At 36.7% G+C, this 26,391-nt stretch overlaps 1 protein-coding gene across 12 annotated transcripts in view; it reads left to right on the forward strand.

Moving 5' to 3' along the window:
• The window catches only part of ZEB2 (zinc finger E-box binding homeobox 2), a 127,573-nt gene that overhangs the window by 20,372 nt on the left and 80,810 nt on the right, over nt 1–26,391 (forward strand). The window contains exon 1 of one of the 12 annotated variants that reach the window (XM_023527474.1): nt 7,713–7,731. The exons of the other annotated variants lie outside the window; for them this stretch is intronic. The gene's annotated coding sequence lies outside the window, so the exon portion shown is untranslated. Of the gene's footprint in view, nt 1–7,712; nt 7,732–26,391 lie in introns of those variants that run through there. 12 annotated transcript variants of the gene reach the window in all.

A 26,391-nucleotide genomic window follows, 5' to 3' on the forward strand; every position in this document is an offset into this window, starting at 1 on the left:
AGGTAATTTGAAAATCAATCCATGCATTCTGTATCTTTTTCTCCCGTTTGTACCAAATGCTGAACAAACGCTGCCATAGATGGCACGATCTATCAGTTTTTTATTTCCTAAAAGCAATGCTACACATATTTTAGACCTGTATTAAGAAACGTAACAACACAAATTGCAAGCCTAAAATTGTTAGGAGGGTCAAAATTGTACACTTGAAGTTCTGATTAATATGGATTTGCTTTGCTGCACAACATGCCCATCGATAAAATAGGGACCTGAAGGGAAATATTTTTTCACGGAACAGGTAGTACAGACATAAAGACTCAACCAATCCAATAAATACTTGAGGTTTTATTTTTAAAGTTTAAGGAAGAACTGGAGAGTTATAATAAGGCCAATATTTTCCTTAGAATCTTTAACTCTATCTTTATTATTCTATCTATAAGCCTCAAAAACCGGTTAATAAAGTATTGCTAGAAAAATTTCCTCCAGAAGTGAACTCTGCTTATTAATAGAATCTCTCCTTTTAACAAAGATGCAGCTTTCTAATAAAACATTATGCCATTAATTTAATATATGTTAAGCACTCTTTTGACACTTTCTATTGGCACGTGAGTAAATTTATAGTTTAGATACTATTTTTTAAATTATTTTTATACTGTTTTATTATTAAAATAGAATCACTGAGCTTTTAAAATGTTTTAATGGAATAAATTCAACTTTTATGGGTTTATATTGACCGTTTGAATAATATAAATTTTAAATATTTTAATAATTAATTGAGGAAAATACGGGGTTTGAGTATCTGGCTGGCACTGGAGTAAAAGACTTCTTGAGACTTTTTAAGCATTCTGCAAAATGATCTCTTTATATAAAGCTCATCCTAAGAATATGGTTAGTTAACTGTTACAGATTGATCTAATAATCAGAGTCTCCCATAAAATATTCTGCATAGTTCTTTGCTATTTGAGGCAGAAATCAGTGATTTCATTCTGAAGACAGTCTTCGGGCAACCGTGACATTTTGGGAAGAGAGATGAAAAATAAGGAGCAGTCTGTTTCCCTGACACTATCTTACCATCCTCTCAATTGAGGCCTGGTATTAAGCCTTTCCTCATGACCCTTCCTTGTCACTTTTGGGATACAGATGAGCTGTGCAATTTCGAGGTGACAACTTGGCTGGTTGTTCCAAGTGACATGCCGTCATTTCTCCTGTATTTCAATCTGTTTCCCATTTAATATTACAAGTAGAAATAAAACGAGACCTATAAATGGAGGAAACTGAAAGGTCACCAGTTAACTTCATGATCCCACTCCTTTCACCAGCTCCTGCCCCTCACCAGCTGTGATTAGGACGATTTCATCTTCCGGCAGTCAGTTCACCTTCAGTGAGGGAGAGTACTTACTTTATCAAAGAATGGTTTCCTGGACTCCCTTCAAGACCTGTGGATATAAGATCTGCAGCCACATGGGGCTTGGCTCAAATTTCAGGAGAGTGGTGGGATGGGGGAGGTACTACGTGGCACTCCAGGCTGTGCTGGTTCTGGGTTTACAAGGGGTCACAAAGGTTAGAGAATCACAGATGTCAATAGAGTTCCAGGCTCTACCCCTCAAAAAATTTGCAGCAGAAATCTCTTAATGCTTTACATTTAGTTCGTAGTTCTCTCTGTAAGCTAGCAGGGCGATGGAGTTTCTTTACTTGGGAGATTTCACCTGTGTTGTATCAAACCATTGATAGTGACAGTCTTTTACACAAGCTCCCTCTCCCAAGTATCTTCTCTATATTCTTACAGCGTCATCGGGATCCTCAGAAAAGGTCTAAACTATGTGGCTATACCAGTATTAGATTGGCCAACAATTTGATATTTTAAGTCCTTTTTCTTTTTAAAGTTGCCATGTGAGCTTACTTGATTTATTCTGCTATTGCTGTCTTGAAGCTGATGTCAGATTCATGGAAGTAAAATGCGTATTTTCTTTTTCCACCTTCATTCCCCATGGGTGATCTGAGCTTCGCATTATAAGAAAAACATTTTTTTCTCTTGTTGCAAAAATAATTGAAAATATGCTACCAGGTTCTTTATAGATTTCTGGTACTTCCGCAGAAAATTGCTGTGTTTAGTCATTCTGCATTAATTGAGCATCTACTATGTGCAGGCACTGTACTTGAGGCTGCTGATCAAAGAATGAATGATAGAGCCTGGGCCACTGAGGAGTTTGCTGTTCTAGGGGGAAAGTGGGGAAGGGTTTGGAGAAATGAGAAAAGTGTGATGAGTGCGGTAAAAATTTTGTATCCTGTGAGTAGAGAGTGCAAAAGGTGGTGTAACTAGATCCAGGAGAAGGCGTGTGGGCAGACTTCCTGGGGGAGGTGGCTTTTAAGGAGAGCATTGTCACATGACTCGGATTTTACCAGTGGAGTGAGGGAAGGGCCTCCTGAGCTAAGAGGAAGGCAGGTACAGGCATTGGAGGAGAGGAAGGGAGAAGAGCTGAGGTATTGTCAGCCAACTAAGATGTCTGCATATGAGGCACATGTAAGGGGATGAACTTAAACTGAGTATGCAAAGGTGGCCTGGGAGCAGGAGAATCTCCTGTGCCATATTTCTGGCTCTCATCCAGTAAATAGGTGATGATGAGCTTGTGAACCCTTTTTAAAGAAGAAGAATGACGTAATCATATTGGTGTTTCAGTGAAATGTTTCTGGTAACTGTAGGAAAGCTAATGTTATCTAACATTTCTTGAGTACTTATAATGTGCTGGGACCTGTGTTAAGAATTTTGTCTATGTCATCTGATGTTGCCCTGACAACAGTTCTGTCAAAAAGATGCTATTATTTTAATACATGTTTTGCAGATGAGGAAACGAAGGCTCAGAAAGGGCATGAGCCCAGAGTCGAGAAGAAAGGTTTTAGTTAAATGTCCCTGGAATCATGGAATTTCCAGATTATAAGTAATTCTGGAAGGACATTTGGAAAAGGAAACCCTGCATCTGAAAAAGAGTTAAAGTGAGTCAGTCTGATTCCCTTGTCTCTGGGTGAACAGTGAGACAAAATGGGAAATAAGGATTTTTCATCCTCAAAATTCTTTCTTTCATACATTACTATGTCACTTTGAAAAAGAAAATGAAAAATGATACTTGATCCTCAAGAAACTGATATTAAAATGTGTTACCTCTTTGGGAGTTTGGAATGAGATGGTTAACGGACAGCCCTTCAAAACGGTGGAATTTAGTAAACCTGGAACTCTGGCCTTGCTGATTTAATTCATGACATTAAGGCCTTCTTCGGCCTTATGAGGAAGCAAATGAAAATAATCCCTTTGCGATGACTGTTTTCCCCCTTTCTTGAATTAACTCTTCCATTGCCTGAGACTCACCAATCCTCGAACTTCCAAATTCTCCACACTGCCTTATCTCTGCCATCCCATGGCAAACCCTAAAGCTGCTAACATTTTGTAACAACTATGTGACAAATTGTTGTGCTTTTATTCATGTCGGACATCTTTGCCAGGCTTGCTTGTTGTGTTTTCTGTTTGGCTGTGTCATGGGACCAAAGGTGCCTGCCTTTGTACAGCATGTCAAATCTGGTTAACATGCAGCCATTTATCTTTAAAACCATTCTCGCACAATGGCAGCGGTGGGCCAGGCCACAGGGCTCCAAGCACAACCCAATTTTTCAGACCATCTTTTCTGCATATGGGGAGCGCATTGGACAGCAGACAAGATGTTTTGTGATTTGGGGAATCTCTTAGAGACAAATTGTATAGTGCAAGTGTAGTGTAGCTGGACTGCTGGGTGCCCAGTGAAGTGAGGAAAATCAGATACAGCACAGGCTGAAAGAATGAAGCAAGAATTCATATCTCTGTGCAGAACATGCACAGTACTTTGCTCACACAGAGAGTTCACACATAGACAAAAGCATGTTTGCTTGTTGGCTATTTGCAGGGATTCTATAGGCACAGTCTGTGCATATATTCACACATGAGCCTTCTTTATGCATTTTGTACTGGTGAGAGTGTCCACACATGAACATGTAAATACTTGTGTGGGAAGACAATTTACTGTTACAGATTTAAGACATGGGAAAGACCTTCTAGTTCACTGAGGCGTTTCTCTCCTAATGTAGTAGAAGCAGAATCTTTGTGTTTTCTACGGTTGTTTCAATAAAGGACTCTGTGTGTTTCAAGAAGATGCGGAGTCGGTGAGTGTCAAGTGCTACTATTTGAGGAAAAATATTGAGGACTTTTCTTTCTACAAAGCAGCTTCAAACTTTACAACCTAATTCACTTTGGGTTTTCATTTCTCAATTGTTTCAAGGTATCTTGGGGATGATTTGCCCTTAAATAACTAATTATCAACAAAGGATAAGACAGCAATAAAAAATGTGATAAACCTTCATGAACTAGTTTAACTAAAAGAAATTTACTTCCTCGGATGAATTAAAGGACTGAACATAACAAAATCATGTGATTTAAATGAATTTTTGGGAACTATAAATAATAAATATAAATCCATATATACATATATGTACACACATGTGTTTATGTGTATATGTATGTATATCGAGCTTGCTTGAGCAGGCACAGTTTTTCTTTTTCTCTTTCTTTCTTTCTCTTTTTTTTCTTTTTGAGTAAAGGACCCAAGAGATTGCCTTTCACTTTGAAAACAATCTCTAATATCAGGAAAATGCGCTGTTTGTTTATGCGTACATAATGCAAGTTTGTCCGCCTGGGAGCTGCAGCAAATGGGAGAAGTATGCATGGATTTCACAGGTAACAGGATTACGTGGGCACATAATTGATCCATTTGGAGAAAAAAAATGACAGTGCTCTAAAGATGCCTAGGCTTTGGAGATGGAGTTTATGAAACAGGCATTTGTAAATTCAAAGGAATCAATATGTCAATTTTATTACATCTCAGAACCAGCTGGGCATTAAAGGAACAGTAGCCTTTAAAAAAAAAAAAATTGCAGCTGCATATTCCCACATTGTCTACCTTTTTAAAAGGGATTGGAATTCAAGGAAATGAACTTAAGAGATTTCTACCTTTTCAGGAATGAATTTATATTGTCAAAAAAACAATAATTTAGCATGTTCTGAGTTTTTGGCCTAACTGTTTGATAAAATGTCTGACTTATTATTACAATTAATGTCTATTAATAGATACAGGTAATAAGCAGAATAGTAACTCTCACATAGGCTGCACACTGTCAAGGATTCATTAGAATTCATATCTACATTGTGCTTTTCAACAAAGTCTAGATTTTACCTCTTCACTGATCTAAGAACATAATTTAAGAGCTAAGCTTTGGATGTCCCACAGAATTTGGTCTGTGCAAGTGTGAAATATTCCTGTTTTATTAGAGTTTTTGACAATTCAAAAAGACCAAGCTATTTTAAATTAAGTTCCCAGATAATAGGATTTGGACAACAGCCATAAGAGACGTGCATGGGATGCGAATTCAAGATATTTTTTAAAAGGTCCCAAAGAGCTTCCACAAATAAGGATGAAATTTAGAAGCAATTAACTGGTCCACTTGTGGATGAAGCAGTACTTCCTTTCACGCGCCCCACTGTGTGCTGTCAGCTAGTGAGCTGCTATTTCATGTTCACATCTTCGGTCCCCAGACTTATACTCCAAGAGCATCCTTAGATTCATTCACTTATAATGAATGGAGCCTAGTTCTCCTCTCTCCTTAGAGAGTAAGGAATTCAATACCATGAGAAAAAAAAAATATGCAGCTTTCAGATACAAACAAATCTGTGTCCAAATCCTGATTCTGCCACTTACTTTCCATGTGACCCTGAATGTGTTTCTTAACCTCTCTGAGCTTCAGTTCATAGTGCTTAAAATGGGGACCAATACTGACAGGAAAATTAGGAGTGTTGAACAAAATTCTAAGGGCAGCACCTTGAGCCTACAAGATACTCAATAAATTCTGATTATAACTATTTCAAGGCATGACTAATCAGGCTGCCAGGAATCCTATGATAGAGGTGCTTCAGTTTCTGGGCCCTGCTGAAACCTTCTTGAGAAGAGGAGACAATAACCTTCAGCTGAGGTATTTATTCCTTTTCAATACTTTAGGGAGTGTTAAAAAACAAAAAGAAAAAGAAATAGTCACTGTGCTTGGCATGGTCTTATACCTCTGCCTTTCCAGGAAGTAGACATGGTAACTTTCCTTATAGGAACAACACCTTCTAAAAACAATTCGTTATAGGAACAACACCCTCCATAAACAATTTGTTAAGGAATGTGTTCCGAGCTGGCCATTTTCATGACACTTAAAATACCTGAGTCCTGTTTGTCTCCCCACAAATGTGTAAATGCCTTGAAGACAGTCTTGTCCAGCTCACTGTCACCAGTGACTAGTTCAGTGCATGGAACACAAAAATCATTTTGTTGAAGCGAGAACATGCTTTATAGGAAGACAGATCCATCCTACTCAACTGTCTTCTGAAAAGGAATACGGCAGATACATTAAAGATTTAGTGTATATTATAATATCCAAAAAAAAAAAAGCTTTTGTTACCTTTTGTTAGACTCCCTACTGCCCTATTAACAATACCTTAGTGAACACTTAGTGACAGCTATGCCATTTTGAATACTCGGGGTTTTTTCTTTCTTTTTTTTTTTTAAAGTTCATATTTAAGTAAACTGGCTTTCTGTCTTCCTCAATGACACCTTTAAGACCTGGGAGGCAGACAGAGAGGCAGTGTGGGTGCTCAAGAGAGCTTAGGCTTGGGACATCTGGATCAAGTCTGGTTTCTACTTAGTACCAACCATGTAACCAGGAGCAAGTCGTTCTACCTAACTGTGTCTTTATACTTTGTAATGTCCGTGTAACAGGGTTGTTGTGAAGGCATACTGATAATAGATAAAGTTTCAAGCACATGGTAGGGATGTAATGTTACCACCTCTGCCTCCCTCGAATCGTCAGTGTTTACAGAGTATTTACTTTGGGTTGGCATTTAGGGAGTACCCTCTTGCTCCTTCTTTCAGGCAATCATCATTTAATATACACACTGGTGTATATCTTACCCCAGTTCCAAATTTCCTTATGGGAATTGGACTGTTTTCTACTTAAGAAAATGAGCATGCTGAAGTATCTTCTGTACTTAAAATCAAAACCTTATTTTCTGCCTAATCTGACTGTTTCTTTGTTCCCACCATTCTTTTTTAGTGAACCAGTTTGGTGTTTCTGAAAGGCTTCCCCATCATTCTGTTCTTGGGTATCTCAGATCTCTCTTCTTCCATGATCCTTTGAAGATATCAGAAAAGAAGATGCATTAAGGTCTCTTGACTTTATACGTTTGCCATATAAGTATGTGAATTGGTTAGTTAATAGAGCAGATTAAAACACTTGGTTTGATTCTGCTCAAGCTTACCAGAAATACATTCAAAATCTACAGCTACAAAATGTAAAGAAGGTAGTCCAAATATAGTACTACATAATGAGGCTCCCTGTTGGTAGTATATAAAGCAGTTTAGAGTATAGCTTCAAATTCTAATGAAGATCATTTTAAATTTTGCACTGAATTGTGAATTTAAAATTCCCATGTTCTCCATAAGTATCTGAAGAGGGGCATGTAAATACCATAAGTGAATTAATTACTGCCTTAAGTTGGTAAAGCATGTGTGAATCCAAACTTTATTCTTGAACTTGCACTTCTCTTCCCAAGGTTTTTTGAACCATTGCCTATATGCTGAGTTTTGAGTACCTATTCAACTGCAGAGGACATATAAAAAGGTATTTTTCTTTGCATGGATTAAATGTTTTAATCTCAGAAAATCACCACCACCACAACAAAAAGTCTTCCCAGTACCATATACCTGTATAACATGAAATTGTAAAGCAGACAAGAGATATTTATAATCAAAAACTTTAAAAAACATGAAAAAAAATTACCTTAACTTTTACCCCTCTTTTTAATAACACCAGTATGAGGTTTTTGTTGTTGTTGTTGTTGTTGTTGTTGTTTTGTTTTTCCTCTGAGAAGGAACGAAACACTAAATGACAAGAATATTTTTAACTCTTATTTATGTTTTGGCGATGTAACGTGGGACCACTGAAGTTACTGGACAACTTTTCCAATCTGACTCTTTTGAAGTAAACCCAAAGAGAAGGGAAAATGGAGCTGCTGTTAGCTCACTGATGGCGCCCACATGGCGCCCACACCAGTTTCTTCAGAGACTCTATAATTTCCATGGAGGGGCCAGAGGCCCTGCCAATATCTGCACATCATTGGCATGATAGACCATAACAGCTTCTTCTGAGCCGTTCCGGTCTGTCGTGTCAATGCGTACTCAGGGAGTCCTCAATGCACGGATCATTGACACGGCACTACATAACGGCTCCTTAGCAGCCATTATTGGGTATCAAGTCAATGCATACTCAGGGAGCCTTTAACGCACAGGCCTGCACAAGCAGACACATTCCGAATACTAAAATTCCTTAGGAAAATTAGTCATTGCCCATGTGTGATAGCAGTTTTCCATTTTGAATTTTAACCATTTTGGGGAAAAGGCAAGAAGGGAAAACACCAGAGTAGTCTGAAAAGTCCTTAAAAGACTGGTACAAAATTTGTAAGGGCGGGGTAGGCACATGAAAGCTATAAATTTCTGAGTTTTTCCTTTCCATAGCCTCATTTTATTGTGTCAAAGTTCTACAAAGCACTTCTTTTTCATCGAGGCTCTTTTTCAGGCAGAGTACAGCCCAGAAAACCTTTTTTATGGTTCAGATACAAATCCCAGAAAATGTAGTGGAAACCATGACAATCTTTCTAACTATAAAGTAACAATGTAGGTATCATTATAATAATCTTACAGAACTTCGCACATCAAAAATATCACTTTTATTATGATCTCTGCAAGAGATTTCAGTTGGTTGTCATTCCAGACTTTTAATAAATAATGTGTTAAGTAGGAAAGGTTCTGCAAGGATCAAAATAAAATGATAGTGATGATAGTAGTAATAATAATAATAATAATAGTAATAATACAGCCACCGTTTAATATATCCTCACTATATAGCAGGTACTTTGTATACATTATCTCATTCAGTTTTCTCAATAGACATTACAAATCAGGAACCTGTGGTTTAGCAAGGTTAAATAACTTGACTGATGTCACGCAACTGCTAAGCGACAACAGTGGGATCTGAACTGAGTCTGATGTGAGCCATGCTCTTACCATGACATTGCTTCCAACGATAATCACCTTTGGCTTTATTCAGTATATCCAACCCCCTATCTGCTTCTTGCTCAGAAACTGAGGCAGGGTAGTTTTAGTAATTCCCCCAAATAATAAAGAGAATTAGAGTCAATACCAGAACACAGGAGCACAAATGCCTTTTCTCTCTGACAGCATGTTAACCGCAAACAACACTTGGGAATTTCAGAGACTCTGCTGGTGTTTTAGATGGAATGTCCACTGTTGCCATCACTCCTGAAAAGATTTCCCCGCACCAAATCAAAATGGTGTGAGTTTGCTGTTGTTGATATTTTTTCCTTTTATGTTCTGCTTACGGACTGACATCTGCTATCATGCTAAGCAGGTGTTCCTATGTAAACGAACGTGCCCTGTTTGTGTTTCGCCATCCTCGCTGCTGCGCACCCAAATGAGCAGTGTGATTAAGAATCCTGTAAATTTTTGAAAGGAAACGGATGGCTACCCTACTAGAACATAATTACACCGTTCCAACATCCGCAGCTCACTGCCGCAGCAGAGTTGGAGAACAGCAGAAATTAATAATATATAATAGCATCATTCTCGTAATTTATAAATGAAATAAAGTAGAGAAGAGATTCTGCTGATATGCATTTTCTCCTTAATTCTAAAAGACAAAGTATAGATTAGAATTTTAGTGGGGTGAAGCCTGGCCAGCAGTCTCCCACTAGTTGCCTGATTCATGATAGGAGTGTTTTTGCTTAGGGAAAAGAACTAATATCTTTTATTAGGCCAGGGGAAAAAAATGAATAAACAAGGCCCTCTAAAGGCAACACTAGATAAAGGGGGCCTGAGAAACATCTCAGCGGATGTTATGTGCCCACTGTATTTTAAAAAGGAATTACTACTTTAAGATTTCAATGTGTGTTGCATTTTTGCTTTTATTATAATAACATATCACTGTAGGTCAACCCTTCTGAGAAAAGGAGAGATCTGATCAGTTAAAGATGTGGTTGAACGTAAACTTTCTGTTAAAAAGCATGTGCGTAAGTCCTAGAGTTGTCAGGAGAACAACGCACATGTAGTGAACAATACTTACTGTACACTGAGACATTTGTTGATAGGGTAGATTACATGTTATGTTTTTTTTAACCACAAAAGAGCATTTATGTCTTTTAAAAACATTATTTTGAACACCCCAAATGTGCCAACAAGCCTCTTATTACAAATCATCATTAGAGAAAAGGAGTTGATTCTTTTAATCATGCCTCTCAGCCACGCTGAAGAAATAATAGAACTTTCCAAAGAGGCAAATAAATTATGTTAGAAGTAGCCAGTTCACTTCTTTGTGAGATAGGATTTAAAATAAAAATTTAAAATATTTTTGTTTTAACTTGTCATAGGTCAGTTACTGGACAAATGGAAACAGTTGTTTCAACGGTTTGTCCCATACGGGCCTGGTGCCCACCACACACACACACACACACACACGGGCAATCACTCTTAAGAAAAATAACATTAATATTATTTAAATAGTGTTATTTAAGCAACTTTTTCCTGCTTAATTCCAAAGAATGACAAGATGTCCCAAAAAAAGTCAAAGTGGAGTTTTTGCTTTAATTAACCTTAGAGAACATGAAAATACTATTTGCCTTTCAAGAGAAGCATGTCTGTTTAAGATGCTTATTCATTTAAGCAGTATTCATTTAAAGGTTCCCTTGAGTATTACTCTATGTATTTTGATTTGATTCAGAGAAAATAAATTCATTTAATAGATTTATTTCATTAACAGGTATTTTTTTAAGTGGGTTCCACTATATTTAAATCTCCAAACAGTTGCCATTACTTCCTTGCTTACTTGCTTCATGTTGACTAATTTTAATAAGCTTAAGGTGCCTTGGGTCTTATTGAGTGTTCAGTTTGATCAATATGGTTAAATTAAAATTGTGCAAAATATAAGCAAATGTACTCTAACAACACAGTGAAAAATGTGCCGTGCACTAAGCATTGATTGGTATGCTGCGGACATGGATGTGCTGTGGTGGGTGAGCCTCAAAACTACCTAGAAACTGCATTTCCCCTCCAAACCTCTCCGTCCGTACACACCCAAGTCATCTCCCACCATACATGCATTCAGGCAGGGGCATAGACACACCCACTGAAGTAGAAGAGGAAGGAGGTTTATGTCAGGTTTTTTGCAGAATGTTTAAGACTCGGTGAAATTTTATATAAAGAGAAAAAAAGCAAAGATCTTTTTTTTAAAGTTAAGCTCTGACTATCACGAAATGCTTTAGGCAATGTTAATTGAGGAATGAAGAGTCTAGTTCCTTTTTAATAGTATAACTTTTTTATTTAATTGTAATTATTCTTAATTCTTAACCATTTGGTAGCTCATATTCTTTTTCAAACTTCTTTCTTGTCAAGTTTGATTTGGCACATTACCAAAATAAAACACCCTAATTTCTAAACTATACCAAAAATCAGCCTTGCCATTACTATTGCATTTGAAAACCTAATATAACTTAATAACTTAACAGCTTTCTAACAAATTCATTGCTTTCTATATAATTGTAAAGCTAAATAGATAACTAAGAATGTTTTAGTGGATTCCTTTCAGCATGAAAAAGTTTGTCCTCTATTCCTAAATTGATTTCTTAAGTTTCTGTTTTTTCTTTCTTTTTATTTCCATTTCTTGCCAGTTTTATGAGATATAATGGGAATATTAAATATGCTTAATATTCTAAGCTTTTCAAAAATCTACCACAGTTACTTACGAATCTTAATATTTGCTTACAAAATTGTTTCTAATATGTGTTGTCTGTTAAGGCAGTTTCTTTTTCCTACCTGTTATGTGATCTCATATGTCTTTAATCTTCTTGCTAAGTGATAGCTATCATCAGAGCTCTGGCTTTTTTTGATATTATCTCTTCCTACATGTCCAAAATATAAGTTCACATGAGCTGAAGTTAATCTTATCAAAGGTAAATCAGAAGATTAAAAAAAGCAGGGAGATAAAAACATCAAAAATACATATCTTGCAAGCAATGATTGTATTTAGGAAAATGTGTTCTGTTGAGATGAAAATCATTCTTTAATTTAAACTAACCATTTAGGTTCGTAAGCATGATGGGAATTTGAAGTTTCCTTTTAAATTAAATCTTGTGCTTGAGCTTCCTAACTTTTAATTGTATAGTCACCAACAAACCTGTAAAATAATGTTAACATTGTTAGAATCTTAATATTATCAGAAATAAGTTGACCAAAGCAAGTTCAGAACTGACTTTATTTTTGTAGTGGGACCAAGAAAAATACTTTGATTTGTGTTTAGTTTTGTGCATGTTAATCTTGATTTTTCTCAGTGTTTTTCGTGTTTTGAGTTTTTAATATCAAAGGTATTGCTCTTTGTAAACAAGTGTAAGTTTACCCTGGCAGCTTCACTTACACCCTCCTCTTGTAATCAGATGTGAAAATTACACCCTCCCTTTTGGATACATGATAATTACACATTTCAACATGCAAAGAATTGTCTCTGTTTCAGTTGTTGGAATGAAAAAGCTGAGACGTTCAGTAAAATATATTATTATATTAAAGATCATTTCCATAATTGTTTTCAGGATTTGTAATCAAAGCCATGATCAAGGTAGTTTTAGTTTTAAAGAGAATACATATGGAAATAAGGAGCTGATAAAATTAATTGCCAAGTTCCACTCCAGTGGCCATTCTCATTTTATAAAAATGCAATAGAGAAAAACATGTTATATTCTTTCTTTCAAAAAATATTTTAGTATTTTATTTGATATTTTCTTTCTCTATGCTTATTGAAATACTTATTTTAATGTAGACCAAAAAAAAGTAAAAAGTGACATTTTTTGTGATCATTATGAAAGGTTAGTAAGAGGAGAGATAAAAAATACAATAGAGGAATCTTTGAGAAAAAAATTTTTTTTATTGTTTGTGTTTGTGTTGTGATTGTTGTTATTGTTTTTCAAGAGTCCTTTTGAGCCAAATGAGCCAACTTTAAAAGTTTCGTAAACTCGGATGGGGTACTTCAAACTTCACAATCAGATTTCTAGGTTTATCTGGAGTTCCACTTACATAATAAATATATATGTCGGTGGGGTATAAGACGAATTAAAGGTAAAAAACTCACAGAATTTGATAAATAGCAGTGACTCAAAATAATTTTTTCCTCTTTGGGGGAGAAGGTTTAAATTATTGATTCCTTTTACTTTCTTAAGCTAAGAAGAAAAGGAAATGAAGAGAGAAGGCAGCGTTAATTGATTTTATGGTTTCTTGAAACAGTTTACACCATAAAAGAATACCCCAACTGATTAGTTCCCTAAGTATTTAATTTTTTCCAGTTCATCCAAATATTGGCATAAGTAAGTGAAGATGCATATTTATATCGTCCAATTTTTTTTTTTTTTTTTAGTAAAAAAGGACCCTAGCACTAGATTTTCTGGTTCTGGAAATGACCCACTCCAATTTTCGAATATTTGGAATTAAATGATAATATAAATTATCACTTATCTGTACATTTTTTCCATTTTAAAATTATTGCATAATCTGACATTGATATTTAATATTTCAAAATATTTTCCCTAGAGAACATTCATGTGTTTTTAGAACTTGAAAGAAAACCAAGAATTCAACTATTCTCACCATAGGCTTCCCTTGTTGAGTGGATACTGAAACAGAGCTGGCGGAAGCAAGCTTTGGACCCCAGTCTTCTGACTCCAAATCAGGGGCAGGATGCTGTTTTGAATGGTAATTCTTTTGTTGTTGTTGATAGTTTTCTCCCAGTGTCAGTGTGAGATGATACCTTATTTTTAGGCTAACTGATGCTCTATTCTGAAGTGTAAGGTTACAGTTGTGTATGCCAAGAGTGAAATGGGCTAGATGTAGAAAATTCAGTGTGCCTATGTGGTAATTGAACCGTGGAGCTGCATGTTCTGAACTCAAGACTCTGGTTTTACTGCTTATATGTCTTTTAGAAAGATTGGGCAGTTGCTTTTTGAGTGAAGTGTCTTCATAATTCCCGTTCTGGGCAGAAAGCTCAGAAAATGTTTCACCTGGTATCGACATTAGCCTGGCATTCAGTGAGTTCCCACTCTAGTCCCATTCCAAGGGACTAAGCCTATGTTGGAATGGTAGAGAGGGTGGTGAGTAGAAGAGTCAGTGGTAGTGAGTCTGTGAAGGACAGGAAAACTGCCGGAAAGGAATGAAAAGGCCTGTGCTCTTGGCCCCCTTGTCAGCATCTGCCTTCACCTCATTTAACTTCACAAGTGGTAGCAGTGGCAATCAGGGTGAGAAAAGCACAGAGGAGCCATTTCCGATTGAGCCACATATCTTCACTAGTTTTCATTTCAGCAAGCTGATTGATCTTTGGAGTTCTGGGATCATAATCTGGTTCGGTAAACTTGGACCCTTGGCCCTCCCGACCCTGCCATCCAATCTCATCACAGCCATGGCACATCCCTTAACCTCTCCGAGCCTCATGTCCTTGTGTAAAATGTAAGGATTGGACAGAGGTTGCAAACTGGTAGCTGGCAGATGTGTTTGATTTGGCTTACAAAGCATTTTAAACACATTCAAACTTGTTGCCAATATTTAAAAATTAAGCAGTTTCACTCAAAAATTTAAATTTCCAGCTTCTCTGGAGAACTCAGAAGATCTGATATATTTGGCCCCCATGGCTACATGGAAGGACCATGAGGGAATAACTCTGAATCTCTGTTAGCAGGATCAGCCGACCTTCCTCACCTGCTTGGTGTGTGTAGACAGTTGAGTGTGTGACCCTAATCCTCTTTAAGACTCCTTCCCACTTGTGGTTCTATAGTTCCAAATCTGATTTGCTTCACTGTACAAAATATACTGAATCCTTAGTGGTTTCTACATATACAGCAGAATGCTAAAGTATCAGTCTATACAATAAACATCACATAAAGTTTGGAAATATTTTAGGTTAAATATATCAGCCCATTTGGAACAAACACATACTTTGAAATCTGATGATAGGAGGTAGGGTAGCTCAGAAAAGGTGACCTTAAGGTAGTCACAGGTAAGGTTTGGCTTCTGACTATTATCTACCCAGCAAACTGTGTAAGTATTTTATAAATTATCACAAAATTATTTAAAACCCAAAGCAAGTAGTATAGGCCTCTTCGGTTGACATAGCATATATCACATCTCACACTAAACTAACATCTTCAGTTTTCTATTTGAATATTGGTTCATTACTTTTTCTGTTTATATAATTTCAAGTGAATAATGTTGGCCTAGGAAGTATTTGGTCTTCGAAATTAAAGAAATTACATTGATTTAGAAAGTCATACTTTTATAAACCTTATTTCCAGATATGTTCAGTTTGAACACAAAGGATAACATCTGTAACTAATGGTTATAGAGTGTAATAATGTACAGAGTGCTTTGGCAGAAATAACTCATTTTATCTTCACAATAATTCTAGGGGATAGACAGAGAAAGTATTTAACACAAACAAGGAGTCCAAAACTCAGAAAAAAAATAGGTAATTATTAGAAAATTGGCCTACTTGCTTAATATGTGAAAGAGCCAGGATTCAAACCTATAGCTTCTGGTTTCACATCAGTGCTTTCCATGGTATAGCTATGTTTCCAGGGTCTTAGGAGATAGACAGATGGGTAGAGAGAGAGACATAAAGATATCTTACTTAAATAATGATTTTTTTTTCTCATGAACAAACAGAATTGTCTCACTGTTTTCAAGGTTGAATGAATAATCTTTTTTGGTAGCTATTTTTAAGTGAATGCTGACTTTTTATTAAGGAAAGTACTAATACATATAAAAACAATTCATGGATAGTGTAGGGAATAATTTAAGATTAAAGTTTTACAATGAAGTAATGCTGTAGAGAAAAGGAGAAGGGGAAAAAAATAAAAAAAAAACTAGACAGGTAGAAGTTTATGAAAAAATAAGATCGGGGGAGAGTTGAACTGTAAAGTTAAGAAGTAAAAGAACCATTGGGGAAAAAAGACTGTAGGGAGATGAAAAAAATATAAAGAGAAATAAAAGACTGCGTAGTAATTTAAGAAGTGAAATCTTTTAGGACAGAGGAATGACAGAAGTGGGAAATACTAGTGAGGAAGCAACAATTAGGAAGTGTGGAAGAAAAACCTCTAGGCCAGAAATCTGAGCAGACTTGAGGAGAGGGGAGGATGGTAAATATGGAAACATAGAAAGGAATGTCTTCAGGAATTCAGAAGCTGAAAGGAAAATAAATTCTAATCACAAAACTCTGTGAAGACAGGATCAACAAATTTAGATTACAAGCAAGGCAATTAACATGGTTAGAAGGAAAGAATAGAAATTAGTAAGAACTGGAAACAACCTAAATGTTCATTGGTGGGTGAATGGATAAAGGAGATGTGATTGATTATACACACACACACGCATCTATCTATCTATCTATCTATCTATCTATCTATCTATCTATCTATCTATCTATCTATCTATCTGTCATCTATCATCTATTAGAATATCACCCATCAGTAAAAGGGAAGGAAACATGGATGGATTTTTAGGGTATTATGCTAAGTGAAATAAGTCAGACAGAGAAAGATAAATACTGAATGGTTTCACTTATATATGGAATCTAAAAAACACAACAAATAAACAAAACAAAGCAGAACTCGCAGGTACAGGGAACAAACTGGTGGGTGTCAGAGGAGAACAGAGTTGAGGGTTGAATAAAATAGGTGAAGGAGTCAATTGTATGATGACAAATGGTAACTGGACTGATTGTGGCGATCAATTTATCGTATATACAGAGATCGAGTTATTAGTTTGTACACCCGAAACTAATATAATGTTTTATACCAGTTTTACCTCAATAAAAAAAAAGAAATTAATAAAAGAAATTTTTAGATTTTAAGAGGTAGGAAGGGAAATTATATTAAAGGGAAAGAAGGCATGTGTGGAAAGTAGAATGAGGTGAGAACCCATGGTAGGTGGAGGTGGAAAAGGAAATGAGTCAGGAAAGACATGACTGGGACCATAGCAAATGCAGAGATGTAGAAAAGGAAGCCATTCATGAAGAAACCTAAAAAAAAAAAGAAAGCAAGAAAGAAAAGGAAGAAAGAAACTTCAAGCTGTGCCAGTAGCAGACTGAGCCCCCAAGTTGACAGAGGAAGAGACTAAACTCTGCAAAAAGGGAAGGCGAACAAGGAGAAGGTGGGAAATGGAGAAAAGAGAAAACAGTGAACCAAAGCCATGGAACTAAAAGCATTGAAAGTAGGAATGAGAAATACAAAAGTGACCTTTTTTTTTTTCTTTTTTTACTTTTTCAAGTTTCCCAAAAAGTGAGGTAATCCTGATGGTTATGTCTCTATCTGAAGGATCCAAGCACTGCAGTGGAGTGTGAGAATGAGGCTAGAAGTCATATCATTTTTTGAAACTGTTCTTCCAATAAATTCATAATTCACATGAAATGAGAATTATGTTCAAACATTTATGATGAAGCATACTCTAGATATTAATTTCCATTGCTTATACTGAAGATCTCTTGAGTTTTTAGTTTGACTTACAGATTTTTCATATCAAAGGTCTGTTTATAGATTGTGTTTTAGAATCGAATTGTATAGATCCCTCAACAGTTCTTTACCTTAACACTATATACTTATTTACCTGGACTCGAATACTTTCTTGCTCTGAATGGTCTGGAAGTGTACTCCATGGTGCTCTAGAATTTAGAAGCTTTCTCTCCCCAAACTATTTCTATTATCTCCCTTTAACTGAATTAATGAAAAGCCTTTGGCAATACAATTTCTATATCCCTGTAAAAATGGGGTTAAAAATCATAATAGGCATAAGGAAAAGGAGGAAATTAGCACAACGACCTTCCAGTCACACCCTGGACCATGTACTTGAGCCCTGTGCAGTATGAGCCCTGCAAGAGCAGGCTGTGTAACCAGGGACCCAGGAAGTAAGGGCCATGTAGAGGATTAGTTTATCTAAAGGTGAATAGACAATTCCTCTGCTATAAATGCAAAAGTCTTTTCATAAGAACTTTAAGCAATTCTCTTCAATACTAAATTTGATCTAATCTCTTTTTCCTTCTTTCTTCTTTCTTTCTCTTCTTTCCTTTGTTTCCGTAATCCCTGACCCTTTCCAAGATCTTCACCTCAAAGATATGTGCCTGAAAAGAACAACAAAATTAGTGTGTTAGAGTACCAACAAGTAGTACTATATTTGTTAGAAACCAGTTTGAAATAAAATACAAAATTCTTAAAAGTAGCTAAGTGTCTGAAAAAGGTTTTTTAGTTCTAGACAGGATAGGAATGGACACATCTTTCATATCATGAAAACGAATGCTTATATACAAACACCTGAAGAAAAGAAAAGCAATGCCATGGGAATGACAAGACCTATTTCACAGGAGTAGGAAAAATAGCCAAATGATTTTTGGAACATTTACTTGACTTGTGTGTGTGTGGTTTTTTTAAACTTTAACATATAGTAAAAATAGAGATGACAAGTCGGTGACTAAGTTAGAGGACAGGATGGCAGACAGAATTCCTGACTATCAGGGCATAAGGAATGTGTAAGACATGTAGCATAATACAGTTAAGGTCAGAATTACAGGCAGAGGTGGAAGGAGGGCAATATTTCAAGAACAATTTTTGTCCTTGAACATTTTCTTAATGCTAAGACACTCATTCCACCCCACCACCAAATTGCTTCCTAGAATTAAGAAAAGTTCTTCCTTAACTTGAGTTGCTATGCAGAGATGTGAAATTTCATTGGCTCCAAATGCTTTCCTATCTAGTAGGGACTACTGGGAACTCTGCTGATGTGCATATTGATGTCCCCTGTAGCTTCAGAGATGATGAAAGAGCATATTACTTATTTCCACAACAACAAAGCTAAGAGAAATTTGAAAGCAGCCAGTTATTTTACCTGGGGACTTTCTCCCAGGTGACAGGGCTATAGAGCCACGGAATTTAAATATGGGGGTAGCCCCATTTTTAAAAAAGTTTTTATGGGGAGCCACAATACCATTTCCAACAACAACAACAGAAATGAAAGACTTTTGCTTTCATTTGCATTCATTTAGTCAACTGTGCCTAAAATATGGAAAAGACATTATTATGTTCATTCAGATTGTATTTTATTCGTTGTTTACTAGACTGGACTGACATGATATGATTTGTGCTTTGTGGGGTCACAACAAGCTACTAGCAGGACAATTTGCTGAATCAAGAGGATGATTGTGTCTGGTGCCAGTCAGTCGCAATTAGGACCAGGATCAGGGAGGCCCAGGGCTTGTGCATCGTCTTGGGCTAGCTGCATAGAAATCAGCTCACCTGAAACTAATTGTCACAACAGAGACCTTATGCAAATGAGCCCTGGGGTTAGCGTGGGAAAAGAAAAACTGTCGCAAAGATAGGTGACCTGCTGAGCAGGGGGTCTGTTGCTGGGGAAATCTTTGTTCAATGAGTTTAAAAATGTTTTCATTGTTCAAAATCAAAAAAAAAAAAAAAAAAAGGCATACCCACTAACCAAGAGCGTGGCAAACATATTCGTCTAAAATTCCAATAAAGCAGAAGCCTGCTTTGGAGCATACAATAAATTGGGAGTCTTTATACTTTATAAGGGCTATAGCAGGAAAGTAATTTCCCTTTTGCAAGGGCCTTTAAAATTTAGGTGCTGAGGACTGTAGAGTGGCCTACCTCGAAAATTCACTTGGAAGGTCAGGTCTACTACTAGCCTGGTAGGACTTACACCACTTTTTCTTACCAGCATTTCAGCTGTCTAAATCGGCGCAGCCATGAAGGATGCCTGTGAATGAGACAAGAAAGGCCTGTTTCAAATTGAACTTTATTTTTATCTCAGGTAGAAAAGAGGGCCAGGAGAGTTCCCTACCACACAGCAAAAGAATCCAAGAAACGATAGAAGTTTCTTGAATTGTAGTTTCTCAAATGTTCACAAAATAAATAAAATGCAAACATTGTAAAGTTCCGGGACAGGTTATGCAGGCCAAGTGACAGTAGATTGTAGAAATTTAACAAGAACAACAAAAAAGTAAAAGTTATTTTTACGTTATTATTTACTTCCTTTTTTAAACCGCTGACAAAAAATATTTATAAATTGAAAATGTAATTAAACCTTACTATAGCACTCCTTTGAAATAATCTTCAAAATGTTCTACTTTAGAAATCTAGATGAAGAAAAGCTATTTTAAGGTAACAATAAACATTTTGATATGTTATTGTAACAAACTTGCCTTTGGGTTGTTGGTTGATTTTCAGCTTTTCCATCTTGTTTCCCTAAAAAAGTATGGCTTAACATATTGACACTGCTTGGCTTCTCACTGAACATTTGCCAGTGACATATGAAATAATGTATATTTATCCAGCAGTATAAATATAATAACAAGGGAATAAAATGGGTATTCTAAGTTTTTGTGAGAATATATATCTAGTGATTCCAAAAGAAGAATAATTTTGAATAAAAAATTTAGGTTAGCGAAGAAGAAAGAAAGTTACATCGCATTAGCTTTGAATGCAAATGTTATTTTGTTTGGCAAATTACTTGGTCTGAGAAAATAAGTGTTTTCATTGTGTTTCCTAAGGGATTGGATTGAAATTTAGACTTGTATCTGATAAATAAGCAAGCTCAGAAATTACCTTGGTAGCCATCACAAAACCTAAAGAAAGTTAGGCTTAAAAGAAGGACGACTTAATCAACAACTTAAATTAAAAAAAGAAAAAAAGAAAAAACAACTCTTTGTCCCTTCACCACTGTCTGAAATAATTTCCACATATAGGAGACGTTTCACAGTGGGTACGAAGTGCTCAGCTTTCACTCATCAAACTTTAATCGGAACTGCATTTTAGTTTTTGAATAAAGAACACTTAAAAAATTTAGATGCAAATTATTTTGCATTATTCATGCTCTAAGTGTCCTTGTAGATTTAAACACTTTTGAGGCCACCTTGATTCAAGTAATTACCTAGGCCCTCACTGCTCTGTCATGAATAAGGTATTTTGTACAAGTAAAGTATGCACCCGATGAGCTTTTAAAGTGGCTTTACACTGAACTTGTGTATTGCTTCTTGTGCATGAATGAGCCGAACATGCGTCGCAATCTGTCTCAGGTGGGAAACCCTGGCTGGGCATCCATGGGTGACGGGATGAAACCCGAGCGTCTCTCTCTACACACATGCTCTTCCTTTGTCTCTTCTTAAGAATCTCAGAGTGATTCTCCTGCCTGATTAGCAGGAACTGTTTTAGAATCTAAAAGAGCAGTAGATGCTAGGAAAAGAAACGGGGAAAGTGACAGTAATTCTGCTTAACACTTCCACCACCAGAGTTCATTTAAATGTCCACTTTTCAGGCCACCTCATCTCCATCAGCAAAGGTTTCCGCATAAGGTAAGAAGTCTCTGATTTTACATGGCTCTGTACATCTGTCTCCCCATCTGTCAGCCTAGACGCCTCAGCTATTAAAGCTAGGGTCTGCCTCCACCACAATATTCTTCACAAAATGGGACTGGCTTCAAACTCAAAAGCAACTGAAGAATGGAAATGAAAATGACCACACAGCATAAATCTATAAGTTTATCCACAGGCACAAAAATGGTTTGTAAGAGTTAAATATAATTGGCTGAAGCTTGTAGCTGGCGTTTGTTACAAAATGCCCAAGCCTTTCCTTTCCAACTCCGTGGCTTTGAAGAATTATAGGAATTTTATGATGTGCTATTGGAGTTATACTGGCAGAGATTACAGAAAAGGGGTTAAAGTTGGTTTATGGTAGAAAAAAATTATGCAGAAACCAATAAAAATAAACACACTCAAGTAGACTAAACTTGCTGGGCTTTTAGTTTTAGTTTAACAAAGGAAGTTTAGATGAAAGTAAATGTTGCAGCTTTTAGAAAATTAGTTGACACTCATACTTGATCATCTTTACTACGCAGCGGTATAATTAATATTTAAACATTCTAATAATGCAGCTTGCTCTGCATGCACTTTTCAGCCTCGCAACAGTATATTTTATCTGGAATCGTGCTAGCATTTTCTTGGGTGCTGCCCATTTTCATAGAGTTCAATTTAAAATCGAGTAGGGCTTTCACTCTTATGGCCAGTAAAACATCAATAGGAGGGTGAACAGGTTTCATACATCTACCAGATGGTTTATTATTAAGCCCAACATTTACCTCAGTTAGTAGATAATGTATAAATTTTGTTTCATTGGCCTCGTGAACATTTTTAAATGACTAGAGTAGATAAAGTTCGAAAGTTGCATTCGGCTATTGTCCACTCACCTCTAACCGTCCAAAACAGGAGAATTTTGATTATGGAAAGGCAGTGTAAAATGAGTAGGTAGTACATGAGATACTGAACCCACCACAATGTCTGTCCATTCACTAAGATATCTGATGAACATAGTGAAGAATTTTTATTTTCGATATATAAAATCATTTTGTGAGCATCATCTGAGTTGTGATAGCTGAACATGCGGGAACTCAATAAAACAATGAAACTAGTATAATGTAGAGAAGTAAGCTAATTGAGAGAAGACTGGGTTAGTTTATTTTCACATGAGAACTTTCTTCCGGTTCCAGTCTCAGGGCTATAGGTGGTAGGGAAAAGTTGTTTCAGGTGCTACCCTCAGCTCAGGGCCTTTGAAGAGGGCAAGGTGCCCAGTGTTCTTGATCTTCTAGTGTGGATGGTGAGAATGAGCATTCTGCTTTTCCACCTTAACTTAAGTGGCCTTTCATAGAAATAGAATTTGCATGCACCTATTTATTGCTCATTTTTTATAAGTGAGTAGGTGTGCTGAGCTGCAAGTCTGTTTTGAGAGTCAGCCCACGTTAACCCCTTGAGGCCCACTTCATGATGGGTATTGCCCTGTGGGAATCTTTTCATTGAGTGACACATGAAGCCATAGTAGATCCACAGCCACACCAACTTTGGGGCATTTCGATTCACTTAATTCTGTGAAGCCTTTGGAGCTGTGGTTTGCATAAACCAAATGGCACAATTGAGAACTGCAAAATTAAGCAAGCTAGATCTCGAGAGAAAAAAAGATGAACAACAGAAAAAAATAGTCAATATAAAATATTACTACAGAGAAGCAGTGCGTAAACTGAGTTCCACATTGAAAAAACCACAGGGATCCTCACGTCGTAGCTGTCAAGGGGTGGATTGCACTGGCTGTTTTATTTCCTTATGTCAGAAGGAAGTCATTTTCACAGGTTCGTGGACGTGATCATTTTTATTTCAGATATTCAGAAACTGAACTGGCAGTTTGGTATCTTTGTATTTTATTGGCTTTGTTTTGAAAAGGGAGTTAAATGAACGGCTTAGAAATAACTAACAACCCATGGACTATTTAAAACCTTCTATTGGGGTGGTAAAGTAGAGATAAGTTGAACCCAACTGCAGTCAGATGTGTGGGTTTGACAGATCTGTAAGTCCAAGAGTGGACAAAATTAAAAGCATTTTTTATATGTTAATCTCCACCTGCGCAGGGATAATTTTTTTAAGGAGGAAGCCTATTGGCAGACTGAATTCAAGAGCTGTCTATCACTACTTCTAGGAATTGTTATAACACACACACACACACACACACACACACACACACTCAAATGAATAAATACTTTTTATGAGAAAAGTCTTCCATAGAATCTTAATTTCATAGGGTGTCATGACAGCAATGGGCCAGCAATTTGTGGAAAGAAAAATGATCCAATACATATAGCTTTTAAAGTAAAATAATCCCTCTATATGTAATTGGTTCAAAATTATATCTGAGGAATTACATTTTTAGTTGCAAATAGAAGTCAAAGTGAAAACAATTGTCTGCCTTGCATTTCAGGTAGTCGGTGCATGTGAACTTCATAGTGAGTGTGAGAGACAGCCAGGGATGTCAATCAGAACTTACAGATTAACCCACAGCAGTGAAATCTGAGAAGGTTTATAACAAGTAGGTAATAGTTTCAGGCCTCTGTGAGAATGTATAAACTCAAACTTCATGCTGGGACAAAACAGGGCAGGACATTTGAGGTAAAGGGTGAGAAAACCTTTCTCTTACTATGACAAAGCCTCTCCCATACTTGTTTAAATGCCACTGGGCTGTTATTGAATGCTCATCATTTCTCTAGGTTTTATATTATTTTACGAAAAGCTTTGGGAGTTTCCTTTAATTTTGATAAATATTCAAATTTGTGCATAATTTCGACACTTCAGTTTTGAATGATAGAAAATTTCCCATGCTTGTTGAGTTTCTTTACAAGTAAGAGAGTAATTCCTGTAATAAAAGAATGTTGCATTTCTTTTTCCCAATATTGTCAAGATAATAAACCCTTACCTTAGTTTATAAATTCCAAAATCCACTGATTTGTTGAAATGAGAACCAAAACAGTTTAAGAGAAATTTTGAACATCGAGTGGTGACTCAAAAGAAATAGTTATGGTTATCTAACGTAAGGTGTGACCTTTTTGTAAAATAGTCCTTAGGCTCAGGAAACTTATGGTTATAGTGCCAGTAACTGGGTTAGAATCCTCAGTCACTGTATGGTACTCTTTTAGGCTCTATACATTGAATTCTAATCAACACTGGTGTCATTTATAAATATACTCTTCTTTCCTGGGAGGTAACAGATAGTTTCTGGCATGCTAGTTTTCATGTGGAAGAAGAAATTAAAATAATAACATATTTAGGCATTAGATGAAATGCTTTGTTTTGGCTTTATTCATTAAGAAAACTGGACAGTGGTCATGCTACTTTTTAAAAGGAACTGCAGGTCTGATGCCATGTGACCAGGCTGCTAACATGAAGGAGCAGAGTTCATATCATTAACATTCTTTGATTGGAGAGAACATTAGGAGGTAGATAAGGGAGCAGCACAGGCGACCCACCTCCTGGCCAAGGGAGGACAGTGCCTGGAATGTCTGCAATGTGTTTCTATTTTTGTCACACCTATGTGTGGCCACCCATCTGGTCTGAATCAATCAGTCTCATCCCAGGGCTATGCTCCTCTCCCAGCTGAAATAATACCCTCCTTTCCCAGTGTTCTGCCTTAAGGAGAGTCACTGTTCACAGCTGCCCAGGCAAGGCTATTCACAAGGTTGCATGCTGTAAATAGTGGCAAACCTGGGAGATTTAAAAAAAAAAAACATGGATATTTTATGGATAAACTTTACTCTCCTCAGATAGTACTTGGGAAAACTGGATGAGTCATTAGAGAAATATGTGACCCCAAAAAGTGAAAGATTGATGCTATACCACTTTGTATATATGCATCCTGATTTTATTAACTGTAACTTTATTTGTCTGAGTTTAAGCCATGAATTTTCGTGCTGTTATTCGTAGAGCAGATAAAGCCGGAGTATGAGGTGTTAGCCATGACTTAGAAGTATTTTCTTAGGCCATTTAACTCTGCTCCACACTAAAAGGAATAACGTTCAGTTTCCTCACACCTCTGTAACAGTCCTTCACTTCTCCTCATTCCTCATGTGCACATTCTGTTCTGTGGCAATCCAGCATCCATGCCTCCCCTCCATCAGCTTCCCAAACACCTGACAGCCTCTCTCGATATTCCAGCTACTAGACCACTGACCTCTATTAAAAGGATCAAGGTATTCACCAGTGACACCAGCCATGCTTTAGGACCACATAGTGCTCTACCCACAAGAAATCTTAAAACTTATTGAAGTTGAAATTGCCAAAAGAAATAACATGACAAAAGCTACTCATCTTCTCTATCTGCCCAGTTTTCCATTGCAGTGGGAAATACCACCCTATCATGGACCTCCCAACTGGGAACCCCAGAGTTATTTTCGTCTCACCGCTGTCTTTCTCACTCCCCACATCCAGTCTGTTACCAACTGTTGCCACTTTTTTTTTTTTCCTTTGGTCAACATTTCCTGAATCCGCCCTCTTCCTTTTCATTCTCATAATTGTGGTCTTAGTTTAGGCTTTGGCCTTGGCCCACTGGGAATTTGCAGCCTTCTTGCCTCTCTCCCTTCACAGGAGCATATCAAGCCCCAGCTTAATTTAACAGTACTGGTGAACTTTCTTTTTTCTGTTGGTATCTTTAACCAGTCCATCATTTTCTTTGGGCTCCACTGAGACTGCTGACTGCTCTCTGGACTGTGTTCTAATGCTCCCTTTCTGTGTCTCGCCTCTTCAGCCAACTACCTCCTAATTGTTCCAATCTTTTTTCTTTCTTTTACAAGGTAAGCCTATCTGTTCATTATC

The sequence above is a fragment of the Pteropus vampyrus genome, unplaced genomic scaffold (genome assembly GCF_000151845.1).
Source record: "Pteropus vampyrus isolate Shadow unplaced genomic scaffold, Pvam_2.0 Scaffold17, whole genome shotgun sequence".
Lineage (NCBI taxonomy): Eukaryota > Metazoa > Chordata > Mammalia > Chiroptera > Pteropodidae > Pteropus > Pteropus vampyrus.